Source organism: Salvelinus alpinus, chromosome 11 (genome assembly GCF_045679555.1).
Source record: "Salvelinus alpinus chromosome 11, SLU_Salpinus.1, whole genome shotgun sequence".
Taxonomy (NCBI): Eukaryota; Metazoa; Chordata; class Actinopteri; order Salmoniformes; family Salmonidae; genus Salvelinus; species Salvelinus alpinus.
Genome location: NC_092096.1, coordinates 15,708,554 through 15,731,670, shown reverse-complemented (window position 1 = coordinate 15,731,670; position 23,117 = coordinate 15,708,554). Strand labels below are relative to the sequence as shown.

Here is a 23,117-nt window from a genome sequence, read left to right as displayed (position 1 = left end):
TTGTTGGCAATGACAAAGTATTGAGATAAACTTTTGTTATTGACCAAATACTTATTTTCCACCATAATTTGCAAATAAATTCATTAAAAATCCTACAATGTGATTTTCTCCCTCATTTTGTCTGTCATAGTTGAAGTGTACCTATGATGAAAATTACAGGCCTCTCTCATCTTTTTAAGTGGGAGAACTTGCACAATTGGTGGCTGACTAAATACTTTTTTGCCCCACTGTATGTGGGTAAGTTCCTCCCACAGTTTCCAGATACAACCAAACCCCTGAGAGACTTACTAGCCAAAGAGAATGACTGGTCATGGGGTCACGTGCAACAGGTGGCTTTTGACAAAATCTAAGGAGACCTATCCTCACAGAGAGTGCTGGCCCAGTACCGTCCCCACGCTAAGACAAAGGTATCAGCAGATGCATCATCCTTTGGTCTAGGGGCGGTCCTCACACAGATAAAGGACAACATGGAGTGGCGTCCAATATCTCCCGAAGCTTATCAGACACAGAGCAAAGGTATGCTCAAGTGGAGGAGGCGTTGGCTATCACATGGGCATGTGAAAGGCTCAGCCAATACCTTATTGGCCTGCAGTTTACAGCAGAGACTGACCACAAACCACTGTTGGCTCTGTTAGGGACAAAAGCACTGGACGACTTGCCTCCCAGAGTTCTGCGCTTCCGCCTCAGATTACTGAGGTTCACCTACAAGATGGTGTATGTGCCAGAGAAGGCACTGATCACAGCAGATGCACTCTCCAGGGCCCAAATTAAAACGTCCATTATCAGAGGAGAAGCAATGTCTAGAGGGTGAGGTACAGGTGTCCATTAATGCAGTAAGAGACAGCTTACCTGCATCTCAGACCAAACTGCAGCAGATTGCAGAACAGCAACAACGAGACCCCATCTGCCAGCAGTGCAAAAAGTGATGGCCCAGGCAGGAGGAACTGCCTCAGCTGCTGAAGCCCTATTGGGTGCACCAACGTGACTTCCACTGTAATGGAGACCTTCTCATGAAAGTAGTTATCCCAGAGACTACAACCAGAAATTCTAGACAGAGTGCATGAGGGACACATGGGGATAACCAAACGCAGACTGAGGCCTCAACAGTCGGTGTGGTGGCTTGGTCTGAGTACTCAGATTGCCAAGCTGGTGGCCCAGTGTGAGGTCTGTACAAAACATCAACCTTCTCATCCGGAGCCAATGATGGCAACGGAGCTGCCAAAACGGCCATGGAAAAAGGTAGGGGCAGATATGTTCTACTGGAAAAATGACACTTATCTGCTAGTGGTAGATTACTACTCAAGATACATTGAAATAGCAAAGATACCCATAACCACATCAGCTGGTGTTATCAATGGATTAAAGTACATTTTATCCAGGCAAGGGGTCGCCGAGGTCCTGGTTACAGATAACGCTCCCCAGTTCTCTGCAAGCTCCTTTTCTGCTTTTGACGCAGAATATAACTTCACACGTGACCAGTAGCCCCTACCATGCACAGAGTAATGTTGAGGCAGAGAGAGCTGTGAAAACAGTCAAGGGACTGCAGAAAAAGAACAAGGATTCATACAGGGCTCTGTTAGCTGACAGAGTTACACCACTGCATCATGGGCCGTCACCTGCCGAGCTCCTGATTGCCAGGAAGCTGCGTTCCCCATTGCCTGTCTCGTCGCCTCAGCTTAAACCCCGATGGCCAAACAGGAAGGCCTTCGCTGAGAGGGACAAACGGCTGAAACAAACGCAAACTGGAGACTTTAAATCGGTGTCACCGTGCTACGGAGAGGCCAGAGCTGACCGAAGGTCAACGTGTGTGGATTACAAACTCAAAAACACAAGCAATAGTACTAAGGAAAGAGGATGCCCCACGCTCCTGTCTGCACCCCACTGTCAGCTACAAGACAAACATGACATATAAAACGTGTGGTTGCCACAGAATAGATATATCTAGTCGAGGGTGATGAACACAGGAAAGAGTAAGACGCGTATACAGAAGAAGATGGCCTGTTGGATTATTTTTTATAAAACGTCAGAACAGTCTTTCTGGTCGCAGGTTCCTCATATATAAGTAGCCTGCCCTACAGTATAGGGACAAATATACCTCGCCCAACGTCTTGGCTAGTTTATTGACCCACTAAAGTGGTTCGTTTAAGAACTTTACTATGTGGGAGCTAATCTACTTTTACGCATCATTGATTTGATGCGTTTTCGTAATTGTTAGTCTCATCCATTAATTATGTCAGTACACTTAAGCTGATTTATTAGAAATTGCTTCATTAATTCAGTCATTCATTGATGGTTTGATTGTCTGATTGATTAAGACACTTCGTTGACTATCAAACTACAGGGGCAGCCATGACAGGAAGGTAGATGCTTGGCATTGTTGCGTCACAATACAAAATGCCTCTGATGACGTAATGATCGAACACCAAGCTGCCACTGGTGAAATGACGGATCATTAGCTGATTGAAGTACAAGGTGAACGGTAAGTACGCCTGTCTGCCTGTTTATTGGATAAATGAGGGGATAGACAGTTTTATTGAGCACCAGTTATAGCTAGGCTATTAGGCATGAATAATTGAACAAAGTTGTTACATTTTAATGGATATATCTTGTCACAAATAATTATTTCAACTCAGAACTGAATTTGATGAAATTAGAAAGAGACAGTAAAACATTTTTAGAATTTCCCCAAATACTAAACAAAGATGTTTCTGTGGCTCTCTTTTTATAGAATTTAATTGTGCTGAAAGCCACTTCCTATTCCAAGTATTCAAGACTAGAACGAGCATTCTGATAAGAATACTGCAGACCAGTGAATGATGAATAGGAGGCCCAACCTGAATAGGTCTGGAGGACCAAGGTCCACCGGTGTTCCGCTACTCTGTCCTTCTAACAGAGTGCTGCTGGAGAGAGAAGGGGTCAGCCAGGCCCCAGTGATGGCCTCCTCTTTCAGGCCCTCAGCGTTCCCCTCCCTGCATGTTGTACCTCGGGCTCCCCCTCCTGATGAAATCTGTCCCAAGAGGCCCAGAGCTGCCCACAGAAAGAGGAGAGACCTCCAGTCCCTAGTTCCTGTCCAGGATGGATGCCGTGAGTCTCCCGGTTGGTTTAACAGCAGCAACTCCCAGCTGCCTGCCAAAACCAATAGACGCAGGCGCAACAAGGATCTCTCCTTCACTGAGGTTCTGAAGAACTACAAGCTTCTACCTGACTCCCGGCCCAGCAGCCCAGAGAGCCTGCACCAGCATGAGATGACACCTAGAATCCCTGTCAGCATCACTAGACCTGATGGGAGGCCTAGCAACCCTCGATGCCCCACTAGACGGCCTGTTAGACCAGTTGGCCTGGTCCAGCCTGAAGTACAGCCATCAAGACCTGAGGAGAGGCCAAGCAACCCTCGACGCCCCACTAGACGGCCTGTTAGCCCTGTTGGCCTGGTCCAGCCTGACGTACAGCCATTAAGACCTGAGGGGAGGCCAAGCAACCCTCGAAGCAGCACTAGACGGCCTGTTAGCCCCGTTGGCCTGGTCCAGCCTGACGTACAGCCATCAAGACCTGAGGGGAGGCCTAGCAACCCTCGACGCCCCACTAGACGGCCTGTTAGACCAGTTGGCCTGGTCCAGCCTGACTTACAGCCTTCCAGGCCTGAGGGGATGCCTAGCAACCCTCAACGCACCACTAGGAGAAAAGTGAAGCCCAGTAATCCTGTTTGTCCCGTTATCCTTGAGTCCCAACCTACCAGTTATGTGAGCATCACTACCAGAACTGTGGACCTGGTCCAGCCTGAGTCCCGTCCTACCTGTCCTGTGACCCTGGAGGAGCTGGCCCTTTCAGATTCATGCAGCTTCAGCAACAATGTGTTTGCTCTCTCCATGCCGAAAGCTGCTCAGCCAGAGGAGGCTGCCAGAAGGAGCAGCAGCCCACCCAGGGACATCATCAGGCCTAAAGCCTTCGTCCAGACAGGACCCCTGCTGGCCAGGAGAGCCCAAAGGGATGCTCCTCCTCCAAAGGTCCCCAAACCCCCGGTGGCCCCCCGGCCCAAACTGCTGCCCTCCCTGGGCCAGGGAAACGTGTCCCTTGTCAGTGCCAACGCCTGGGATGAAAGGACCAAGAAGAAGAGAAAGAAAGGTTAGCACTTCTCTTTGTGCAATGACACATTTTGTCTATTGAATATATTGTCAATATTGTATAATGTATGTTTATGCTGATGTACGACCAGGAAGGTGATTTTCCTGTTTTTAACCATTCATAAATGAATGACTAATAAATGAATGTAACCTGATGTAATGTAATTTAAAGGAGTCAGAGTCCAGAAGTCTAGCCTGGGCCTGAGGCATATCCCCCGTGACCTAGAGCTGGCCATGATGAGGCCCCGTCTGGTCAAGTCGGCCGTTCCCTCCCAGCAGCCCTACCAGCCGTGGGACGACGAGGACGAGGTGGACATCTACGCCCTGAGGAGAACCGCCTACATGTGCCCCATGTACGACCAGGAGGAGAGCAGCGTCAGGGGCAACAAGAGGGTGGCAGTGGAGGCCCTGGACAACATTCCCTTCAGAAGGAAGATCACCTTATGTCATTTCATGGGGGGCCGCAGGGTCATGCTGCCAAAAGACTACTAACCCCACCCCCCTCAATTTCCACAACAACCCCCCTTTGTCCCTGACAGCGAAGAACAGGACACACATAGAGACAGAGTGGACACCAACAGGGCCATCAGAGGGACAGAGACCCTCTCAGTTGAGGTTAGGAATGTCAGCTACTAAAAGGCTTCTATAGACCATCTCTGTAGCAAGAGAACCTCCAGTGATCAGACTGGACTGTCCTCTGTCTCCCCTCATCTCTGATACACCAGACTGGACTGTCCTCTGTCTCCCTCACATCTTCTCCCCCAAGAAGAACACTACCTCCTGCCTCCCCTCCCTTAACCACTACTCTCCCAAGAGGACCGCTGTGCCCTGCCTCCCCCCCCCAAGAGGTCTACAGTCACTGACTTATCTCGAGATCGGTGTTGGGGTCAATTCAATGTCAATACTGTCAATTCAGGAAGTAAACTGATATTTTCTCATAGAGAGGCATTGAGGAAAATTGGAATTGTACTTTCAGTTTACTCCCTGAATTGTAAAGGAATTGACCCCAACCCTAATCTAAATAAACTACTAGATCTCTATGATGACAGTGTCTCAGACAGAAAGACTATAATCCTGTTACTGTCCAGGAGCTTGTCTTTACATTTCCCTGAAGCATTACAGAAATAAAAACAAAGCCTTGAAGAAAATACAATTTTTGTTGTTTTGAGTACATACACTGATGAATATGTTAATTAGAAGATGACACAGGATAAATAACATGGATAAAATTCAAGCATCAAAACTGAGAACAACTTTAAAATAAAGGGGAAGTTTATTCATTGTATTATTATTTATTCAGATTATCCTACATGTCAATCAAACTGTGCTGTGTGAATCATATTGCCTCCTAGACTCTCAGACTGTGTTCCAAATGGTACCCTATTTGCTATGGGCCCTGGTCAAAAGTAGTGCACCACATAGGGGAAAAGGGTACCATTTGGAACAAACACCAGCCAGACACACAGAAGACACACAGGACTCAGGACATGTCAATCACAGTACATACATACACATGGGCAACAGCATCTTTTATCAACAATACTGCATCATGAGGACAGTTACCACATGATGATATGACATCATTACAGCATCACTGTCAAAGTGAAAGGGACAGACTGCTAAAAAAGACCACTTACAATATCACTAGACAGTGACATCTTACAGGACTGTTTAATGTCCAGCAACAATACTAGTAGTATCCCATCGTATTATATTTAATGATGCATTTTATACTCATTTAATTCAAGGTTTTTAAAATAAAAAGACATTATGTCATGAAAAATATAATAATTGAATGCATGAATTTAGCTAAAAACTATAAACCATCATAAAAGTCTTTGGACTCAAACAGTAAAACTCAGATGAAAAACACCTTGGAGATCCTGATATCATCACATTGTAACGTTGTTCCTTCTAACAGAATGACTGTTTCACCTAGTAGTCCATCACATTGTAACGTTGTTCCTTCTAACAGAATGACTGTTTCACCTAGTAGTCCATCACAGAAGTAGGTGGTCAGTAATGGTTCTTGTTTTGCAGAAAGCCAACTAAATCAACTGGTTTAGTAAGTCTTAGATTGCATATATGATATGTGACTTGAAGGTTATTCCTGAAACAGTCCATCCATTTCCAACAGTGAAAACCCAGCCCACATTTAATAGTAGATACTTGATGTGTTTGTGGTTCGTAGACCAAAGACTGATGAGTTATGAACAGAACAATGTGGAAGTTGAGTCCATTGTGTTCATCCATCCTTCAGCAGCCAGCCAGTCTCCACTTGATTCATCACCATCCTGCAATGTCATATTCCAACCAGCAGAGGTCACTGATTCCACTATCTGAATTGTATCACTGTTCAAAGATGCCTCTGCCTTATCCAAGGTTCATCCTCCATTTCATGGCTTAAGGTAAACAGACATCCACATGCATGAATCCAGAGTATTATTTTATCAAAACCATTTATAAAACACATCATCCACAGACTGATAGTCTTCCATGGTCTTATTGCAAAGTCAAGTCCTTTGGAATAGTATTGGAGATACTGGAAAGTTCCACAGTTAAAAAAAGCATGTTTCCTTCTGCATAGAAACACTACAATGTTCTCTTATAAGACACTGAAGAAGAAACCAAAAAGCCCTTTCATGGTTTTAGAACGATTGTCCAAAGAAGCACAACTTTGGTGGTTGTGTTTGAAAGTCATCGAGCATCTGAAGTCAACAGCTCTCTGTGATTGTAAAGTCAACAAGCATGGAGTCAGTCAACAGCTCTCTGTGATTGTAAAGTCAACAAGCATGGAGTCAGTCAACAGCTCTCTGTGATTTTAAAGTCAACAAGCATGGAGTCAGTCAACAGCTCTCTGTGATTGTAAAGTCATCAAGCATGGAGTGCATGTGTCTGCTCAAACGGTCAGAAACAGACTCCATGAGGGTGGTATGAGGGCCCGACGTCCACAGGTGGGGGTTGTGCTTACAGCCCAACACCGTGCAGGACGTTTGGCATTTGCCAGAGAACACCAAGATTGGCAAATTCGCCACTGGCGCCCTGTGCTCTTCACAGATGAAAGCAGGTTCACACTGAGCACATGAGCACATGTGACAGACGTGACAGAGTCTGGAGACGCCGTGGAGAACATCCTCCAGCATGACCGGTTTGGCGGTGGGTCAGTCATGGTGTGGGGTGGCATTTCTTTGTGGGGCCGCACAGCCCTCCATGTGCTCGCCAGAGGTAGCCTGACTACCACTAGGTACCGAGATGAGATCCTCAGACCCCTTGTGAGACCATATGCTGACACATGCACATTTGTGGCCTGCTGGAGGTCATTTTGCAGGGCTCTGGCAGTGCTCCTCCTTGCACAAAGGCGGAGGTAGCGGTCCTGCTGCTGGGTTGTTGCCCTCCTCCACGTCTCCTGATGTACTGGCCTGTCTCCTGGTAGCGCCTCCATGCTCTGGACACTACGCTGACAGACACAGCAAACCTTCTTGCCACAGCTCGCATTGATGTGCTGCACTACCTGAGCCACTTGTGCGGGTTGTAGACTCCGTCTCATGCTACCACTAGAGTGAAAGCACCACCAGCATTCAAAAGTGAAGTGGTCTGTGGTCACCACCTGCAGAACCACTCCTTTATTGGGGGTGTCTTGCTAATTGCCTATAATTTCCACCTTTTGCCTATTCCATTTGCACAACAGCATGTGAAATTTATTGTCAATCAGTGTTGCTTCCTAAGTGGACAGTTTGATTTCACAGAAGTGTGATTGACTTGGAGTTACATTGTGTTGTTTAAGTGTTCCCTTTATTTTTTTGAGCAGTGTATAATACAAATTGAGATGAGGGCGATGGAAATGCATTTGGCGGTTGATCTACTTCTGTTCTGTAAATGGCACTGTGTGCTCTTTTCCAAGATTGGATCCCAGTCTTTTCAGGGCTATGGGATACGGGGGATCAGGGGTGGTCTGCCGGGCATTGGGATGACAACCCATCTTAGGATGAGGGATTTTAGCAGGTGGAATAGTGGGGACCAATTGGAGGTTTACTTAGTAGCAATGCAAATATCATGGTACAGCTATATAGACAATCATCATGTTACTTTTTAATGGTACGTTTACAAACATATATTTTGAGAAATAGAATTGAAAGTTGTGTCTCGTTATGGTAAGTGGTGAAATAAGTATAGCCAGTTACAATTGTAATGGCTTAGCAGATAATAAGAAAAGACGATCAGTATTTACCTGGCTAAAAGAGAAGGAATATAATATTTATTGTTTACAGGAAACTCATTCAACAATTTTAGATGACGTTTTGTGGAAAAAGGACTGGGGGGGGGCGAAATATATTTCTCCCACGGGCAAAGAAATCCAAAAAGGGTGACGGTTTTAATTAAAAGTCATTTTGATCCAAATGTGCAAATTGTCCAAACAGATCATCAAGGTATACAGATATGGCTTATTAACCTATACGGTCCAAATAATGATGATCCAAGTTTCTTTAAAAATATATATAAGAATTTATCAATTCTACAAGCAACTATTATGGTGGGAGATTTTAATATGGTCTTAAATACCTCTATGGACAGGAAAGGAAATCACACTTCAAACTATCACCCTCAGGCATTTAAGGAAATCATGAATGTCATGGATATATTGGAATTAGTGGATATATGGAGACTTAAATACCCTGACCTAGTGAGATATACATGGCGGAGGCTTAATCAAGCTAGTTGTCTTGACTACTTTCTTATGCCATTCTCTTTGGCACCAAAAGGTAAGTGTTGATAGGGGACAGAATGCGGTCGGATCATATAATTGGCATATATATTACTCTTACAGAATTTCCACGTGGGCGAGGATATTGGAAATTTAACCAAAGCCTACTAGATGATAAACTGTTTAAAACTAGTACAGAAGAATTTATAACTGACTTTTTCCAGACATAACATAGGTACAGCAGATCCCCTTATTATATGGGACACTTTTAAATGTGCCTTTAGAGGCCATGCAATTCAGTACTCATCTATAAAACAAAAGCAATTTAGATCAAAAGAGTCCATATAACAAAGGAAATTGAAGGACAAACAGTACAGTTAAATAGCAATAAAAGCTGTACCATAGAGGCACATAATAAGTTAGAGGAAAAACAAAAAGAAATGGAGGAACTTATTCAAGAAAGATCCAGTGTAATATATTATAAAAATAAAGCGAACTGGATGGAATATGGTGGGAAAAATGCACCAAATTCTTTTTCAATCTTCAATATAGAAATGCTACCCCAAAAAATGTTTTGAAACTTGTTACAAATGATGGAGTCACGCATGATTCACCGAATGATATTTTGAAAGAGGAAGTACTTTAAGAATATGTTTTCATTTCAGTCTCCTCCATCTCCACTAACTGAAACTAATTGTATGGATTTTTTCCCTAATAATAATGTCAAATTAACATCTGTACAGAAAGACTCATGTGAAGGCCAAATTACAGAGGAGGAACTTCTTGATGCAATTAAAGCCTTTAAGGCTGGGAAAACTCCAGGGCTGGATGACATACCAGTGGAAGTAAACAAAACTATTTTTTTAATATACTGAGAGGACCATTATTAGCATGTTTTAACCACTCCTATATAACCACTCCTATATAAATGGTAGATTATCAGACACGCAACAAGGTCTGATATCATTATTACTGAAACAGGACCCAAGTGGTATATATAAAGATCCAGTCCATTTAAAAAATTGGAGCCCTCTTACACTTCAGTGTTGTGTTGCAAAAATCCTAGCAAAATGCTTGGCGGATAGAATTAAAAAAGTATTGTCAGATATTATTCATCCTAATCAGACAGGTTTTTTACATGGATGATACATTGGAGATAATATATATAATAAACCAGACCCGGTTTTCATAGCTGATTTTGAAAAGGCTTTTGATAAAGTACAACTGGAGTTTATATATAAATGCCTAGAATATTTACATTTTGGGGAATCTCTTTTAAATGGGTTAAAGTTATGTATAGTAACCCTAGGTGTAAAATAGTAAATAATGGCTACATCTCAGAAAGTTTTAAACTATCTAGAGGAATAAAACAAGGTTGTTCACTATCGGCATATCTATTTATTATTGCAATCGAAATGTTAGCTGTTAAAATTAGATCAAACAATAATATTAAGGGATTAGAAATCCGTGGCTTAAAAACGAAGGTGTCATTGTACGCTGATGATTCATGTTTTCTTTTAAAACCACAACTAGAATCTCTCCACGGCCTCATAGAGGATCTAGATACCTTTGCTATCCTCTCTGGATTAAAACCAAATTATGATAAGTGTACTAAGTTACGTATTGGATCACAAAAAAATGCACATTTTACATTACCGTGTTGTTTACCAATGAAATGGTCTGACGGAGATGTGGACATACTCGGAAAGAAATGATCTCACTCCAATAAAGTTTTATAGAAAGATAAGCAAAAATAGATGAGATCTTGCTACCATGGAAAGAAAAATACCTGTCTATTTGTGGGAAAATCACCCTGATTAACTCTTTAGTCATATCACAGTTTACCCTGATTAACTCTTTAGTCATATCAGTTTACCCTGATTAACTCTTTAGTCATATCACAGTTTACCCTGATTAACTCTTTAGTTATATCACAGTTTACCCCGATTAACTCTTTAGTCATATCACAGTTCACCTGATTAACTCTTTAGTCATGTCACAGTTTACACTGATTAACTCTTTAGTCACATCACAGTTTCCCCTGATTAACTCTTTAGTCATATCACAGTTTACCCATTTGCTTATGGTTTTGCCTACACCTAGTGACCTGCTTTTTAAATTATATGAACAAACAATATTACATTTTATTTGGAATGGATCTGGTGCAGATCCTTCACAGTGAACACCTTCATCACAAGCTGAACGAGGTCCTCTCAGATCATGGGGTCGTCAGCATCCTGAGGGAAAGAATTAAGAAATAACAGACAAGGCCATTACATTAACTGTGCAACTTGAGGAGGAGAGGGAAACAAATGAAGATACCTAATTTAGAGATAAATAAGGATACAAAAATCAAAACCTTTACCTTGTCTTCTGTAATCAGGTCTTCAACCCTCTCGCCAGGGTATATGATCAGGCCACGGATCACACGGTCTCTTCTGTCCTGGATGGTGTTGCACTGTAACATGATGTTATACAAATAATTGCATTTAATCCTGGCAACTAAATACATACAGTATAATTTATATACTATTGTGAAGGTGTTACTGTGCATACCCCGTACAGAACTTCAAAGATGTTCTACATTCCCACCTTTACAGCACCTCCTTTTGACTTAAACAAGTCCAATAGTTTTGGTGTATATTCGTCCAGCTTCTGGATAAAAGGTGGACTCAAGAGCAACAGTTGTAATTCTTCTGAACTCTTCCTTAATCTGAGAGAGCGAGAGAGAAGGGGGAGGAAACATCTTCTGATCAGATAAGGACAAAAGATGATCTGAGAGCCAGAATGCTATTGGGAAACCCCTCCCAAAGCATGTGCAGAGTGAGAATGTTCAGACTAATCTTTAATGCATATATAATTGTAGATTAGAATATTAGGTCAAGACAACACAAAATATTTAAATTAATATAATTATTTTACCAACATTGATTATTTTCATTCAGCTGTACCTGAGTGGGCTCAAACAGGGCTGGCCATTATTCTTTGAAGTCCTTCACAGGAAGGGCCTGAACGACATCTTGTCTTCAATATGAGAAGGTCTTTGCCATTTTGGCTTTTACAATGTTGTGGATGCCACGTATTTGTACTTGAATGCAGCCTGATCCCTACGGAATTAAGAAAAAATCTATTCATTTTTTGTGTATACATAAGCTTTAACATATTACTTTATTTAACTAGGCAAGTCAGTTAAGAACAAATTCTTATTTACAATGACAGCCAATGGGGGAAGAGTTGGTGAACTGCTTTGTTGCTTGTTGGCAGAACAACTAATTTTTACCTTGTCAGCTCGGGGATTTGATCCAGCAACCTTTTGGTTAATGGCCCAACGCTCTAGGCTACCTGCTACCCCCATATATGCTATCTCATTCTAAAATGAGGAAGACACACATTGTCAACACCTGCCTGGGAGACAACGCATGGAGTTAAACACTAATAGGGCCCTATGAAATTGTTATTTTCTCCCCAAATGATGTTTTATCTTCCAGAATTCCGTGATAACTTTTTGTTACTTAAAAACCTCTTACAGCTACCCCCCCCCCTTTCAATTTCCACCTGAAGACCTACCCAAATCTAACTGCCTGTAGCTCAGGCCCAGAAGCAAGGATATGCATATTCTTGGTACCATTTGAAAGAAAACACTCTGAAGTTTGTGTAAATGTGAATTGAATGTAGGAGAATATAACACAATAGATCTGGTTTAGATAATACAATGAAAAAAACATACATTTCTTTTTATTGTTGTATCATCATCTTTAAAATAAACAAGATAAAACAAACATTCAGATATGATTATGGGGACAATTTCAGTGAAAAACATAAGAGGGCAACAGTACTTGTGCAAAGTTTCAGAATGATAACTTCCAAAATGAGTGTGCTACATGACATTTATCATGAAGTCACCCAGGTGTCCCACACAAGTAGCCCAAATGTACCCAAGTGGCCAAATTGGTGAAGGTATACATTTTGAAACAAATAACTATATACAAAATACCAAAATGGTATTCTAACACACCGCCCCAAAAAATTGAGAAAAAAATCTGAAGAAAAATAATATATACATTTACAAAATAACATGGGTAACTATTTACACACTTTCAATATTTGGTAGACCCTCAGTCCTCTATCAAATCAAATGTATTTATATAGCCCTTCGTACATCAGCTAATATCTCAAAGTGCTGTACAGAAACCCAGCCTAAAACCCCAAAAAGCAAGCAATGCAGGTGTAGAAGCACGGTGGCTAGGAAAAACTCCCTAGAAAGGCCAAAACCTAGGAAGAAACCTAGAGAGGAACCAGGCTATGAGGGGTGTGCTGGGTGGAGATTATAACAGAACATGGCCAAGATTTTCAAACGTTCATAGATGACCAGCAGGGTCAGACACTAATAATCACAGTGGTTGTAGAGGGTGCAACAGGACAGCACCTCAAGAGTAAATATGAACAGTTTAGGGTTCCATAGCCGCAGGCAGAACAGTTGAAACTGGAACAGTAGCAAGGCCAGGTGGACTGGGGACAGCAAGGAGTCATCATGCCAGGTAGTCCTGACGCATGGTCCTAGGGCTCAGGTCCTCCGAGAGAGAGAAAGAAGGAGAGAATTAGAGAGAGCATACTTAAATTCACACAGGACACCAGATAAGACAGGAGAAGTACTCCACATATAACAAACTGACCCTAGCCCCCCGACACAAACTACTGCAGCATGAATAATGGAGGCAGAGGCAGGAGGGGTCAGGAGACACTGTGGCCCCATCCGATGATACCCCCGGACAGGGCCAAACAGGAAGGATATAACCCCATCCACTTTGCCAAAGCTCTACACAATATTGTGCTGCTGATGCCAGGTGCCATAGCAGTCTCTTTCTGCTGTAAAGCAGAGTCACCAAGCATGTGGTGCAGGTGATGGGGGACTTCATCTTGCAAACACAGCGACGCCTCCATGCTGTGCCCTTTTGGCCCTGAGGCACATCCATGCCTGCAGAAATACATCTGGGCAGATGAACACTTGTGGCAGGAGCAGAAGGGACAGAGGTAGAGTGGCCAGAACGTGGTGCAGTAGCCAGCAAGCTCCTTGATGAGCTGCTCTCTGAAGGCTTTCTGTGAGAGGAAGGGCTTTCCTCAGCTCTTAGCCATTTCCTTGTGTAGGATGAATGCATTCACCACAGCAATGTCGATGAAATGATAGAAGAAGATCTTGTACCATTTCATCGTCTTATGGAGAACATTGTAATAGCCTATCAGCGCATCTGATAGGTCCACACCTCCCATGCTCTTGTTGTAGTCCTTTACTGCAGTTGGAATGGGGACATTTTTGGTGGTCCATGCCTCGGCACCGTCCTTCACACGCCTGACAACATGATCCCCACTGAAGGACTTGTGGATTGTTGTGCACATCACCACCTCTCTGGTATCCATCCACTTTACAAACAGCAGGCCATCTTCACGGATCCATCGCATGGTCCCCCGCTCAGGCATGTCGTTCACCTTCGTCTTCGGAAAGCCCACCCTGTTGGTACGAATGGTGCCACAAGCCCACACTTCCCGCTACCTAAGGTCTGCAAACAGGGTAGGGCTTGTGTAGAAGTTATCCACAAACAGTTTGTAGCCCTTCCCTAGCAGTTGAAAATCCAATAACTCCATTACAGAGTCATAGCTAAGTCCCTTACCTGTAGCAAAACTGTTCTTCCGCTCATAGACAAAAAAATTGCATGTGTAGGCACACACAGAATCAGCCAACACAAACAGCTTGTAACCCCACTTGGTTGGTTTGTTTCTCATGTATTGTTTGAGGCCAATTCTGGCCTTTGAGGCTACCATCCTCTCATCTATTGACACGTTCTGGGCTGGCTGAAAGTAGGTCTTGCAGGCCTCAACAATGCTGGAGTAGAGAGGTTTGATTTTGCACAGTCTATCAAACGTTGCTGTGCCTCTCTTCTTGTCATTCGCTTCATCAACCTTTGGGTCACTGATATGAAGCGCCTGTGAGAGAACCAGAAACCTTTTGCAGGACATAACAGTCATGGGGAAAGGCAGTTGGTAGTGATGACGTTTTCCAGTAGTCCCTCAGGGTTTTCAGCTTCACCAGCCCCATGTAGATGACCAGTGAAAGGTAGCAGAAAAAGTCTGACATGGATATGGGGTTCCATGCTACCTTTTTGCCTGCTTGCTTCTTCTCCCCATACTTATTCGTGTTAGACACGAGCGAATCTACAACGGATTGTGTGAAAAACAGCTGAAAAAGCTGAAGGGGGCTGTAAGTTGCGGTCATGTTCACCTGAGGTCCTGGCTTCCTTTTCGGCCTAAAAGTTGGTTGGGGTGGCTCCACATCATCTTCTAGGACAGTGTGCCAACGCCCTTCTGTCCCTTTGTTAGCAGGTGGCACACTTCCCCTCCTCCGCTTCTTTGTCAGTGCCTTCACACCTCTAGATGGCCCGGGAGGTGTGGAGACAGAGACAGCAGGGGTCCAGCTGGATGAACCAGCTTCAGAGGGGGATGGACACCTTGGCACTGGGGGCTCCCATTTGGAGTCAGTGTCACTGTGAAAGAAAATGTTCAGTTAGAATAGTTTCACATATGAGCCCTGTATCAACAGGTATAATAAACAGATATATAGAGTACAGGGAACATAAAGTGCTGTTCCATTTCACTTTGGCCATTGTTGTGGGCCTGCCTCAAATAGGCTATTTCATGTGGGAGTGGGGTGGAGCGGCAGACACACGCATCTCGACCATGCTCCCTCTAATCCATAATATGTAGACTGAGTGGAGGAAGCATGGCCGCTGTGTTGGTTTGCTGTTACATTCGACTCCATTCCATTTTTATATATATATATAATATATATACACACACACACACACACATATACACACACACACATAGGCTATGGGTCATTCACATACATACAAACATACCCCCACCCACAATGTATAGCCAATGTGTCACGAATATTACCGAAGGTGGCTCCCCTTCCTGTTCGGGTGGCGCTCGGCGGTCGTCGTCGCCGGTCTACTAGCTGCCACCGATCCCTTTTTCCTTTGGTTTTGTCTACTGTTTTGTGTGAGTTATTCGTGTTTATTGTTTTTTTTTCGCTGTCCGGATTATTTTACCAGAGTGTACTGAAGTGGAGTTATTTTACACCTATGTGTTGGTGTTACCATTTGTACCTTTTTTGGTTGGACATTAAAGCGTTTTTCCCCCCCGTATCCTTTGCTCTCTGCGCCTGACTCCACACCTATTTCACTCATTGAGCGTTACACAATGTGTACTTTACACATTATTACATTTTTATATATTGCAAATAAAATGTAAAAAAAAAAAAAATCACAAATAATATTTTATATTATTAATTTCAAACAATGGCATTAGCATGAGAAGAACTTACCAGTCCAAAACAATGTCCTCTCCATTCAAAAAATATGCTTCCATTTTGGAGTCATAGCTATGGTCGCTAACTGAGTCGTCTTCCAAAAGCATATCTGTTTCACTTTCACGATCAATTTCCTCTATAATTTTGTCTACATTCGTATATCTAGTCTTAGATTTAGCTTTCCCTGACTTATTCGCCATGATGTTCGATATATAAACAGCTGAAGATGCGCGTTACCGAAATAGTGCTGTGCGTAACAAGCTTGGCTCCTTCCAGTATGAATCTTCAATGGCGAAAGACCGTCTTTAGGCCGGAGTTTACTACATGGGTTGGTCTTCCAACACAGAAAGATTACATATTGCCGTTTACCTCAGCTCATTGGCTATCTACCCAGCTAGATTAAGAAGATCAGTGGCCATTGGGTTAAAATACAGTCAATCAACGAAACAGCGGTCATATAATTGGTGCACAATGAGGTCATTACTTGTTGTCTTCCAATCGGTTTCTTTCGGTCAATACGTCCCGCGAAATGACCCATCAAGTTTGGTTGTGTTACAATAAACCAGTTGATTGCAATGAAACCAAACATGACTGGATAAAGTCACGTTTAGTTTGTGTATTTACGTCGAATGTTTCGTCGAAAATTGAATGACACGGAATTCACGACACCAGCGGTTCACAAAATGTTTAGTGTTAGGCTATAAAAACGGATTTAACCGAACAAAAGACAATTCATTGTGTAACAATGAGCTTCGGTATTGCAAACAGAGGAAGATCGTCAAAGGTAAACAATTTATTTTATTGCAATCTGTGATTTTGTTAAGCCTGTGCTGATTGAAATAGTATTTTGGTATGGGGCTCTGTCCTCAGATAATCGCATCGTATTCTTTCGCAGTAAATCCTTTTTTAAATTTGACAACGCAGTTGGATTAGCAAGATTCTAGGCTTTTGAACCATGTGAGACACTTGTATTTTCAGGAATGTTTAATATGACTATTTATGTGGCGCTCACGGTATGTTGTCGAATTTAATCCCGCTAACGGGATCCGTAGCGCAGAGAAGTTAAAGATTGGCATAAGATACTATTTGAATGGGTGCCTCCGGAATATCTGACATGTACATTGCATTCTAAAACAGATCAGTTCTACAAAGTATGGGAACCCTATCTAAATTACCTAGAACCTGAGGTATCAGCTATTATGCTGCAAGGATTCTCTTAGAATGGTGGTGATCTATGTATTTCAGAATTACACTGTACGCTCCATGTGTGGAACCTAAATTGTAAGTTTGTTTAAAACGTATGTATTCAGAGACGCAATGATGGGGATGGGGTGAGAGAAGCGGGGAGAGGAAAATGGTGTGGGTGTGTATGTGTGTATGTATGTGTATGTACAGTATATATAAATATGTGTACAGGTATGTGTAAGTGAGTGAGTGCGTTTTTTGTTGTTGCTTTGTCTCTGTTGTTGTATCTCTTAATATGGGTGAAAATTGTGAAATTCCAATAAAAATACTGTTAAAAAAAAAAAAAAAAAATACCTGTCCAGCATCACTACTCTGGACGCCTCTGACTTAGAATATGTGGATAACTACAAATACCTAGGTGTCTGGTTAGACTGTAAACTCTCCTTCCAGACTCACATTAAGCATCTCCAATCCAAAATGTAATCTAGAATCGGCTTCCTATTTCGCAACAAGGCCCTCGCTTCACTCTCGTCGCCAAACCCACTGGCTCCAGGTCATCTACAAGTCTCTGCTAGGTCAAGCCCCACCTTATCTCAGCTCACTGGTCACCATAGCAGCACCCACCCGTAGCACGCGCTCCAGCAGGTATATCTCACTGGTCACCCCCAAAGCCAATTCATCCTTTGGCCGCCTTTCCTTCCAGTTCTCTGCTGCCAATGACTGGAACGAACTGCAAAAATCACTGAAGCTGGAGACTCATATCTCGAACTGCTATGCTTTATCTTGGCCAGGTCGCAGTTGCAAATGAGAACTTATTCTCAACTAGCCTACCTGGTTAAATATCAAATCAAATGTATTTATATAGCCCTTCTTACATCAGCTGATATCTCAAAGTGCTGTACAGAAACCCAGCCTAAAACCCCAAACAGCAAGCAATGCAGGTGTAGAAGCAGAGTCCATAAATAAAGGTGAAATAAAAAATATATATATCTAATGCTTATTATTCACATTAATGTTGGGTTACTGTAATAAAAATATCCTGTCCGAGGGGTACCTGAATTCTGTTTACATTTCTGGATTCCATAGGATTCCGTCTGAGCTTTCCGCATTGCGGAAATCATGGGGCCCTACAAGCCCTTATGTGAGTTACAATGAAAACACACAGACATTTGAATATATTGACATACCTTGTGAATGTATTCTGGAAAATATGGTCTGTCCAGTACTCAGGAACGTCTGAACACCTATACCTAAAGAAGAGAAGTTGTATTAAAATCTATGACAATGTCAGGAAAATAACACTCAAATGACTTCAGCTTTAGATAGCTAGCTAGCTAAAAAAACAGAAATCCAAGCTGACTTGGAAGAGCTGCTTGTTATCTATCTTACTAGCCAGACCAATTATTTCATTTAGCTAGTTTGGCTGTTAGATATTGACTAGATAACTACTGCACAAGGTCAACGTTTGCAGTGCTGCCTTGAACATGTTGTGAATACGTGAACAACAAGAAGGTTTCTGCAAGGACAGGTGTAGTTAGATAGCTAGGTGTAGTTAGATAGCTAGGTGTAGCTAGCTACGTGTAGCGGGTTTCTTATGTACCACAGGAGAACCAAGAAATGAAGAGCGACACCACGGCTGTCTTTTAGGCTTTTATGTTGATCTGCAATAGTATTGTGAAAAGACAGGACAGGAACACATCAGTCTCCAACGCACCATCTGACAAGTTGTTCTACACAGGAGCCTGAAGAAAGGTAAAACACATGTCTCACATCCCCAATACATTGCTAGGTGCTTTCAGTGTTGACAGTACCAAAATACAACAACTCATGTACAAAAACACTGCAACATAAACAAGTTACAACGTGAAATCGCCTCTATTCCATTCAGACCGTAGAGGACCAAACTACATCTCCCATAATGCAACGCCAGCACCACTCAGCCGCTCAGCTAACCGTCTGCATCCCAGAAAGGCATGCTAGCTAGCAACAGCAGCACTTTAAACACTCTGTAAACTATATTAATAACAACAATAAAACTCTGAAAGTTACATGTTTCAATAGTCTCACACTCCCTTATAACAATATCTACAGCATTAACCTTGGGATGCTTTATTTATTTCACGTTATGGACTTCTACAAAGGAGTAATCTACAACACATACCTTTCTCTCTCAGTGTTTTCTCGGACTGAGGAGAACGGGAGCTACGGGTAGTACCAGGGTGTTAGTAGGTGACACAAGCACCCAGATGAAATAAAATACATTTAATGAAACAAAACCCGAAGATGTTAACATCATTCAGCTACTGTAGCTGCCTACCTAACATCAACAGGCAGCACCAGTAGCGCAACAATTAAAAATAGACCCCAAAAGTAAAGTTCCTGGCGATCATAGCGATCTGACTCCCCCCTTCTGTCTGAACTTGGAATATTCCTGTTCGCGGGCTTTGGCCACTGACCCTCAACCTGGTTGTTCTGTTCTAGTTGTGTACTATTCTAATAATTTGAAGTTTGATGGAATAACCATTTTAACTCTACTACATAGTATTGTTCCTACCTGTCTCTTCATGGGTAGCTTGCCTAGCAGGCAAACATTACCTTGCAGGGGCACATGTGTTCAGTTCTACTGTAATGTTTGCTGACGATGCATTTTTTGGTAAGCTAGGTAGCTAATATGTTACATAGCTATTTCGGTTCATATAAAACGTACACAAAAATGACGAAACTTAAACAGCGCTGAGGTGAGTAAACGCACTGCTAACTTACTTGTTAGTAGCATGCCCACCACTAGCTAACTATACAGACATCATGGCCGTTAAATAGCTAGCTAATCAACGTTCAAATATATAACGTACTCTGGCAATATAGCTAGCTAAAGGCTTTTCGTACTTGAAGAATATTATTTAACGAATATTTTGGGCATTTCGTTGAAAATATGTGTAGAGATCCAAACTACATTCCAAGTGATAATTTGGTCCTTACCTGCCGCATGTCCTTTCCAGAGGAGAAAGATGAAGACGATGCCCGTTGAAATGTTCCAAGCACAACTGACGTTCATAACTAGATCTAGCATGTCAGTCCAACACAATAATGATCATTTGAATATCATATTTTTAAGTTGTTGGTTGTTACTTAGAAATATTCGTTCAAATTTAGCAGCATATTACCTTGGATTTTTATTTGCAAATGCAAGTCTTTTTCAACACATATCAATTAAGTACTGTATTGAAACAGGCAGGGAGCAGGTCTCGAACCCTCGACCTTCTAGCCAGAAGTTCAGCGCGCTATCGAATGTGCCGCAAAAGCTTGATCAAGCGGCAGAGTCCATATCCGCGCTTATGAACACAGGGTCGTTACAGTACTATATTTAAAAATATAAGTAAAACTAGAAACCTATTATTTTTAGTAAAAATCATTGATTCTCTTTTGCAATATTTACTAAGCCCGTGGGTCATTTTTTTACAGTGTATAACGAATATGAATTCGGAGGGCAGAAATAATTAAATATTGTAGCGACCCGCACAGACAGCTGTGTGTTACCTGTTAGGCTATTAGTTTGTTGTGTTGTACTTACCAGTACCCAGTGTTCGCGGGGTCCGACATGCCAATCAACCTGCTATCTGCCAATCACGGGAATGCCTGGAATGTTCTGAAGCCGGGCATCCTGGTGGTTGGCGGAGTGGCGTGGAGGGGGGTTGGGCAGGGAGCATTGGAAGTTAAGACCAGGTTTAATCATGGTTCTCTCTTATGTCTGGCCTTCACAAGAGAAGGTAACGGGTGGTTTATAGGGTATTCATTTATTTGGCGTGGGCTACGGCCAAACAGTAGCCTGTGTGAAGTTGGGTTAATAAACCATACATTCGTAAACTCGACCCTCTGTCTGGATAATTGTTCCTTTATGATCTAGACAGGTCATCACAATATTAAAGCATTAGACTGCTCACTAAAGGCATCAGTCATACATATACTTAAATCCAAACTGGTTCTCTAGTAAATTGGTAGGAATGTCTCATCCTATGTTCAAGAATTGCCTTTTTCCCTTTATTCAGATTACACCTGCTCACTTTCGGTTGTTTGAAAAGGAAATAATCTCCATAATATCTTTTTTTAAACAAGCCTTAGAAAGTTAACAAATAATACAACAAATAGTGGTTAAACTTAAATACTAATTGTTAAAAATCTATATTTTTTCGAAGAAATTAAATTTACAAAAAAAAGGTATATTTTAGTGAATGATATCATAAATAGGACTGGTGGAGTTGTCACACATGCAGCTAACACAGACATATGGAAATGTCTGTTCTACCCAAAATTACAACCAACTAATTGCAGCATTACCACAGAAATGGAAGAGGCAAGTGGAAAAAAGTAAGGAACTTGTATGTCGGCCCTGTATTAAAGAACATAAATGGTTAAAGAAAAGTGTAGTAAATAAAAACATTCACCAATTTAATTTAAGGACCAAAAAACTGACAGCTGTGCCATATAAATTGCTAAATAGTTGGGAAGAGATTTTCGATGTACCCATTCCATGGCACATGGTTTATGAATAGATACGCAAAACGGCGGATTCAAAACTTCACATTTTTCTATTTAAATTATTAACCAAAATTCTTGCAACCAATCAACTGTTATATATATGGGGGATACAGTCTTCCCAGCTCTGCAGATTTTGCTGTGAGGAGGCAGAGTCATTAGATCATTTATTTTGATATTGTCCATATGTAGCTCGTTTTTGGTCACAGGTCCAGGAAGGCTGAAGAATTGCAACATTTGCCTAGACCTAACGCTGCAGATAGCAATACTGGGTGATTTGAAAAGCCACAATCAATCAATAATATAATTAATTTAGCATTTTTAATTTTTTTATTTACAATCTGTAGAAGCTATGAGAATAGAAAGGTTCAGTAATTTTGTGAAGCATCACAGCACAGTTGAAAAATAATATATAGCAAAAATATATAGCAAATAAAAATCTAAAATGGATGGTGTTGAGAGATAGATGGGAGGGGTTGAATAGAGCTGAAGGGTGGGACTAATAACAAGATAACCAATGTAAAACATACGGGGTTTGTAAAATGTATATAGGTTCAGAAATGTTGTGAAATAGCAGTTACAAATAGAAATCAAACTGGATGGACATCAGAAATAGAGGAAGGACTAAAAACAAACATCTAACTATTGTAAAATAGATTGTGTCTGTAAAATGTGTATAAGATGTATAAACTGAAGGTAGAAGCCTACGTGTTATTGTTTATTAGTTTACTCCAATTGGGGGAAGGGTGGTAGGGTTTGTGGGGAATAATAAAGGTATATTCTAAAAAAAAGTTTGTATATCTATATAGATATGTGTATATATATATTTACCGCCCAAAATATATGGGGGATTTAAAATGATGCAGACAATTACATTGATGGAAGCAACAATCTGTCCACGATAATAAGCTGATCGTTCCCTTAAATAAAATAAAACGTGTGCAAAGCTGTCATCAAGGCGAAGGACACTCAAGGACATTCAGAGACAAGTCCCGAAGCCACTCCTGCGTTGTCTTGGCTGTGTGATTAGGTTCATTGTCCTGTTGGAAGGTGTTCCTTCGCCCCAGTCTGAGCGATCTGGAGCAGGTTTTCATCAAGGACCTCTCTGTACTTTGCTCTGTTCATCTTTCCCTCGATTCTGACTAGTCTCCCAGGCCCTGCCGCTGAAAAACATCCCCACAGCATGCTGTTGCCACAATCATGTTCAACC

General features: G+C 42.0%; 1 protein-coding gene and 1 long non-coding RNA gene across 4 annotated transcripts in view; both read right to left on the bottom strand.

Moving 5' to 3' along the window:
- LOC139533617 (mucin-19-like) overlaps window positions 1–20,489 on the bottom strand; it is a 61,812-nt gene extending 41,323 nt beyond the window's left edge. For all 3 annotated transcript variants that reach the window (XM_071331785.1, XM_071331784.1, XM_071331787.1), the window contains exons 1-2: window positions 20,354–20,489; window positions 19,536–19,576 (exon numbers count right to left, since the gene is read on the bottom strand). The gene's annotated coding sequence lies outside the window, so the exon portion shown is untranslated. The remainder of the gene's footprint in view (window positions 1–19,535; window positions 19,577–20,353) is intronic.
- Window positions 5,376–6,995, bottom strand: LOC139533401 (uncharacterized). Its single transcript, XR_011666732.1, has 2 exons — window positions 6,111–6,995; window positions 5,376–6,056 (listed from the first exon to the last, which is right to left on the bottom strand). It is a non-coding gene; the product is annotated as an uncharacterized lncRNA (long non-coding RNA).
- Window positions 20,490–23,117: the final 2,628 nt, after the last annotated feature.